We start from the raw sequence: 6,625 nt of genomic DNA on the forward strand, positions 1-6,625 counted from the left end.
GATCAGAATCAGGTTCTGGTTTTAGAATCAGGTTCTGCTTCAGGCTCACGTTTAGAATTAGGTTAAGAATCAGATTTAAAATCAGGTTTAGGATCAGGTTCAGGTTCTGAACCAGGTTTGGGTTTTAAACCAGGTTCAGGATAAGGTTCAGGTTTACAATCAGGATAAAATTAGGAATTGGTTCCAAATCAATTTTAGGATCATGTTTAGAATTAGGTTTAGGATCAGGATCAGGTATATAATCAGAATCTGGCTCTGAATCAGGTTCAAGATCAGGTTAAGGATCAGGTTTAGAATCAGAATCAGAGACAGGATGAGGTTCAGGATCAGGTTTAGGATCAGAATCAGAGACAGGATTAGGTTCAGGATCAGGTCCAGGATCAGAATCGGAGACAGGATGAGGTTCAGGATCAGGTTTAGGATCAGAATCGGAGGCAGGATTAGGTTCAGGATCAGGTTTAGGAACAGAATCGGAGACAGGATTAGGTTCAGAATCAGAATCGGAGACAGGATTAGGTTCAGGATCAGAATCGGAGAGACAGGATTAGGTTCAGGATCAGGTTTAGGAACAGAATCGGAGACAGGATTAGGTTCAGGATCAGGTTTAGGAACAGAATCGGAGACAGGATTAGGTTCAGGATCAGGTTTAGGAACAGAATCGGAGACAGGATTAGGTTCAGGATCAGGTTTAGGAACAGAATCGGAGACAGGATTAGGTTTAGAATCAGAATCGGAGACAGGATTAGGTTCAGGATCAGAATCGGAGAGACAGGATTAGGTTCAGGATCAGGTTTAGGAACAGAATCGGAGACAGGATTAGGTTCAGGATCAGGTTTAGGAACAGAATCGGAGACAGGATTAGGTTCAGGATCAGGTTTTGGAACAGAATCGCAGACAGGATTAGGTTTAGGATCAGGTTTAGGAACAGAATCGGAGACAGGATTAGGTTCAGGATCAGGTTTAGGATCAGAATTGGAGAAAGGATTAGGTTGAGGATCAGGTTTAGGATCATGTTTACGATCAGGTTATGGTTTTCTTGTTGCTCTTTTGTTATTTAGTGCATCTGCTCCCATCTCATCACATGACAAATGAACATGTGAACAGAATAATTTCATTCCACTTTATTTCACACTTCTCATAATTTCAGCTCTAAATGAAGTCAATCATTCAAGATGTTTACATTTTGATTCACACGGTAGAATAAAGCTGACTATAAAACCCCCTGATATTTCGCTGTACAGTAACCTGGCATCGCCTTTCCGCTCCTAGATTGGACCTGACAGTGATCTATGGTCTGTGTGTGGGTTGTTTGGTTTCAGGATGTAAGAATTACAAACCCTTCTGTCCGGATCTTCATCGCTCAATTACAGAAGGCATCGTTTTGTAGCTCAGCCATCACACGGACGATGTCATGCCTTCACTCATTCTCACAACCGGTCTAACGTGACCACTGTACTATCTGCTTTCATTCCCATCCCTCATTCCCTCTCTCCGTCTCCTCTTCTGTCTCTCCACGCTAGCATTATCGATGTGACAGTGTCGAATACAATATGACCACAGATGTTCTGCTGGCACGTTCAATCCTAATTATTAGCTCACACTGACACGCACAGGAACAGGAGCTCCTCTGAAGGAGATCCAGATTTCAGGTTTCAGGTTGGAGCTTGGCTTCAAGGCAGATTCCTTTCCACCCTGGTGTGCAGGTCATTTATTCACTCTTGGCTATGTTGCCAGACTCTATTACCTTCAACCTGCTACATGGAACTTGGCTCGTGGACAGTGAAAACTCAGGATGCTAGCATAGACAGAGCAGAGGGCGGAGAGGTGAAAAAGATGATCATCGTTTTGGTGGCCTTCAAATGGTGTTCTTGGCTCTGAAGAACTTGTTGGCTGGCATTTCTCTCTCCTTGGTTTATTCATTTTCAGTCTTTCTCAGTTGCTTTGAAGCATTTCTTGAATCATTCTTAATATTTGCAAAGCAGTCAGTGGATTTCTCAAAGCAGTTTGTACAAAAAGCACCAACAGATTAGATCTGAGAACTTTTCACAAAATCCTTTGTTTATCTTTCAAAAGTAAGTATTTGTGTCAATGAATATCTCATTGCCATCCGAGTGTCACGTCTTATATCATTGTTACAGTTTTTCTCAGTTGCTTTCGAGCGTTTCTCAGATCAGAAAACTACTCGTTCAACATCCAGATCATTAAGTCACTTGTGAACATCAAAAAAACATTTTCTCGAACAAATTGCCAATGTTTAAATGAATGCTACATTGATTTAATGGATTGTGTACGAGTGTCTGCTGTTTCCTACATTATCAGTTGTTTATGTTCATGTTGATCAAAATATATTCTACTGCTTTCACCTGAATAGTTTTAACCCCAAAAACATCTCAGCATCAGTTCATTGTGTACGTCATTGGATGTAAAATGGTTCAACCAGTCGTGAATCTGTGAAGCTTAAATTTCTATTAAAAGTCTTTATTTTGTAAATGTGTTGAATTGATGAATTGTGCAGATGAATCTTGAACGTCACTAATGAAGGCGAGTGAACGACATCAGATCAACCAATCATCAACCAGTTCTCTAAAACGGGTCAAAGGTGAATCTCAGGAACCTTCAATTGGTGACGGAGCGAAACAGAATTATAATTTCTGAAAATGGATGAACAACCAGGAAACGAACAAACACAAATATAGTACAGTAAAAGTGTGAATGTCTGGTCTTTGCAATCAATAACCCACATACAGAAATGTGTACATTTGTGCTGCTGAATTTTATAGATGCCAAACAGAAGAAATTCCGTTTTAATCACTGTATCATCAGCTAACACTAAAACCGTACGGCGTCATACTGACAACACGGCTAAACATTTTGACGATCATATTTGTAAACAACGAGAAAAGGACTTCTGGTGGCAAATGAGATGTTTATTGACTCAAATTCTCACTTTTGAGAGATGAACTAAAGAAATTTCGGGAAAAGTTCAGGATTTTGCAATGTGTGGCGTTTCGATTCGACTGTTGGTTGACTACGGAGAGGATATGACCGTTCTGATTTGACACGCCTACATGCTACAATTCCTGCCAACGTGATCGTAACTCTGTTCCAGTAAGAATGCTAGTCCTGAAACGGAACAAATACTGCATCCAAAATGAGAAAGAAATACAAACTGTCTCCTTCGTTCAGCTTTTGCTCTGTCGCTTATTACATTTTTTTTTTTCAGGATGTAACTATTACAAATAAAATTCTCGATCTCCGTCGCTCAATTACTGCAGACCCCATTTCCTCTTTATTCATTCACAGGACGTACGCACCAATCTAACATTACCACTGTGCAATCTATTCTCATTACCCTCCCTCCCTCCCTCCCCCCCTCCTTCCATCTCTCCTTCAGTCTCTCTTCTTCTCTCCCTTCCTCTATTTCCCTCTCAACAGTGAATTTATTGAAGTGACTGTGTGGAATACTGTATGACTACCAATGCTACTTACACACACACACACACACACACACACACACACACACACACACACACACACACACACACGCACACACACACGCACGCACACACACACGCACACACACATGCTGCATGATGACCCAGATGCCACATGCTGCCTGAGTGTGGTGGTCACAGCTGTGTGAATTAGCAGAGCAAAACGTCGCACTGAACATAGCTGGAGCTCCAAATGACCCACTCACCTCTGAGAGGGGGGGTGGACGAATAGCACTAGAGACGAATAGAGAATGAAGGAGTATGAAAGGAATGTGAAGGAGAAGTGTAGAAGTAATGTATAGAGTTACAGTTTTTTTGGATTGCTTACACACTAAAATTAAAAGTAGTACACTGTTAGCAATACCTTACACTCAAGAGGCAAAACATCAGCCCATATTTGCACAACTATAAGCACAATGTCAACCTCACACTTGTTGCAAAACTCTACACACAGTGATTTGCAAAACACTAAACACATTTAACATACATTACACACAAAAATCTATTATGAAGTCACCTCCTTGCAATACCAAAGCACTGACTGTCAAATTACTGCACCGTCCAACCAATTGGTTCAACACAGTCATCAGGTGTGCAAACACTTGTTTGCTTAATTGTAGACACACCAATCAGGTGTATAAGCACTATAAAAAGCAGCAGGTGAGTTCATCGGTCTTCAAGCACAATGGAAACAAGGACAAGGAGGAGGAGGAAGGAGAGGAAGAGGAGTCAACAGAGGAGGAAGGGGAGGAAGAGGAGTCAACAGAGGAGGAAGGGGAGGAAGAGGAGTCAACAGAGGAGGAAGGGGAGGAAGAGGAGTCAACAGGGGAGGAAGAGGAGTCAACAGAGGAGGAAGGGGATAAAGAGGAGTCAACAGAGGAGGAATCAGCAGAGGAAGAGGAAGAGATGGAGGCCATGCTGGAGGTAGAGGAAGAGGAAGAGGAAGAGGAAGACAAGAAGGTGCTCAAAGAGGACCGAATCTGACAAATGAGATCCGCGCAACACTGGTTGACCACGTTGTCAACCACGGCCTGACGCTGAGGGAGGCTGGACTGCGAGTACAGCCAAATCTAAGCCGATACACAGTGGCAAGTCTGATAAGAACATTTCGACTGGAAAATAGGTATTGTAAAAATATCATCATATCAAAAACATCTGCACGGTTTCATTAACTGCTCACAGTAATGTATTCTATGCACTATCAGCACTTCTGTTTCTGTTTCACCTTTTCCTGTGAAATTACTGTACTATTGTATACTGTTTTCTTTTGCTACATAGGATTGAAGGTCAGGAACGACAAGGGGGAAGGCCTCCTATGTTCACAGAACAGCAAGAGAGGGAGATAGTGAAGATGGTTTTGGCCAACAATGCTATAACACTCAATCAGCTCCAAGCTAACATTGTCAATAACCATGCCAGTTTCAACGATATCCATCAGGTCTCAACATCAACACTGGCACGCATCCTAAAAAAAAGACATCTTCAAATAAAGCAAATTTATCGAGTGCCTTTCGAGCGCAATTCCGAAAGGGTGAAACGACTGCGGCATGATTATGCAGAGGATGTATTCACTTTAGCAGTGTGTTCTTGCATACTGTATCATAATCTTTTACTGTACTGTAATATGTATACCAGATCTACACTGAACTACACAATTTTGCATGACACTGTTCTTCAAAGAGTTTTACAAATGGATGGAGAGGAGAGCCAGCATGAGTTCATTTACGTAGATGAGGCTGGGTTCAACCTGTCGAGAACACGAAGGAGGGGAAGAAACATTATTGGCCACAGGGCTATAGTCATTGTCCCAGGGCAACGTTGGGGTAATATAACACTCTGTGCAGCCATTACACAGAATGGGGTCCTCCACCGCCATGCCCATATGGGCCCTTACAACTTAGCACTCATACTTACATTCTTAGCCAATTGCACAACATAACAGCAGCAAATCAAAACGATCATATGCAATACATTGTTGTCTGGGACAATGTGTCTTTCCACCGCTCTGCTCTGGTTCAGAACTGGTTTCAGCAACATCCACATTTCACCGTCCTATATCTTCCACCATACTCTCCATTCCTCAACCCTATAGAAGAGTTTTTCTCGGCATGGCGGTGGAAGGTATATGATCTCCGTCTCCAGGCTGAGGTACCCCTCATCCAAGCCATGGAGGAGGTCTGTGACCAGATGGAGGTAGCAGCAATGCAAGGATGGATTCGTCATTCAAGACGTTTCTTTCCAAGGTGTCTTGCTAATGACAACATTGCCTGCGATGTTGATGAGATTCTCTGGGCAGATCCAGCTAGGCGAAGAGACAATGTCTAGTTCTTTTTTTTTTTTTTTTACAGTGAACTTTCAGTACAATACGTGAAGTGACGTTTTGTTACAGTATTATGAATCTCCATGTCAACAATTTGGGCGTGTTGACAAATAAATGAGTTTCTTCAGTCTGCAAATTGGTCTTGTGTAGTGTTTGGTATATTTTCATTATATTTGTACTTTATTGATGGTAGCCTACTCTAACCCTGTTTTGAAAATCGTGCTTTAACAATCCAAAAAAACTGTAAAAAAAAAAAACTATAACTGAGAGAGAGAGAGAGAGAGAGAGAGAGAGAGAGAGAGAGAGAGAGAAAGGGAAGAAATACCAAAGGGGAAAAAAGCTGAATGAAGGAGGGAAAAAACAGAGATGGATGGAAAGAAAAAAAAAGAGAGGGACAGCTTTAAAGAGATAAACAAAGAGAAATAGTATTTTGAGATGGGGGGGGGAGAGAGAGAGAGAGAGAGAGAGAGAGAGATTAAAAAGGAGATGAAAGCAGATGATGATAAGAAAGAAGTAAAAGGAGAAATAAAGTTCAGAGAAGCACAGTAGCATCATTGCCAGCTGTTTGACAGACAGACAGACAGACAGATAGATAGATAGATAGATAGATAGATAGATAGATAGATAGATAGATAGATAGATAGATAGATAGATCATGTTTAATTCAACCCCGTTTTATTAATAAACTTGTCCAGTTTATCTGTTTACTAAATAACAATCATTGTAATTTGAAATTGTCCGAGAGAAGCCTTCAACCGTAACTAGCCGCTGATTGGCTGTACTCATCACGTGTCCAACATCTCTCCCCACC

Source organism: Silurus aristotelis (genome assembly GCF_946808225.1).
Source record: "Silurus aristotelis genome assembly, chromosome: 23".
Lineage (NCBI taxonomy): Eukaryota > Metazoa > Chordata > Actinopteri > Siluriformes > Siluridae > Silurus > Silurus aristotelis.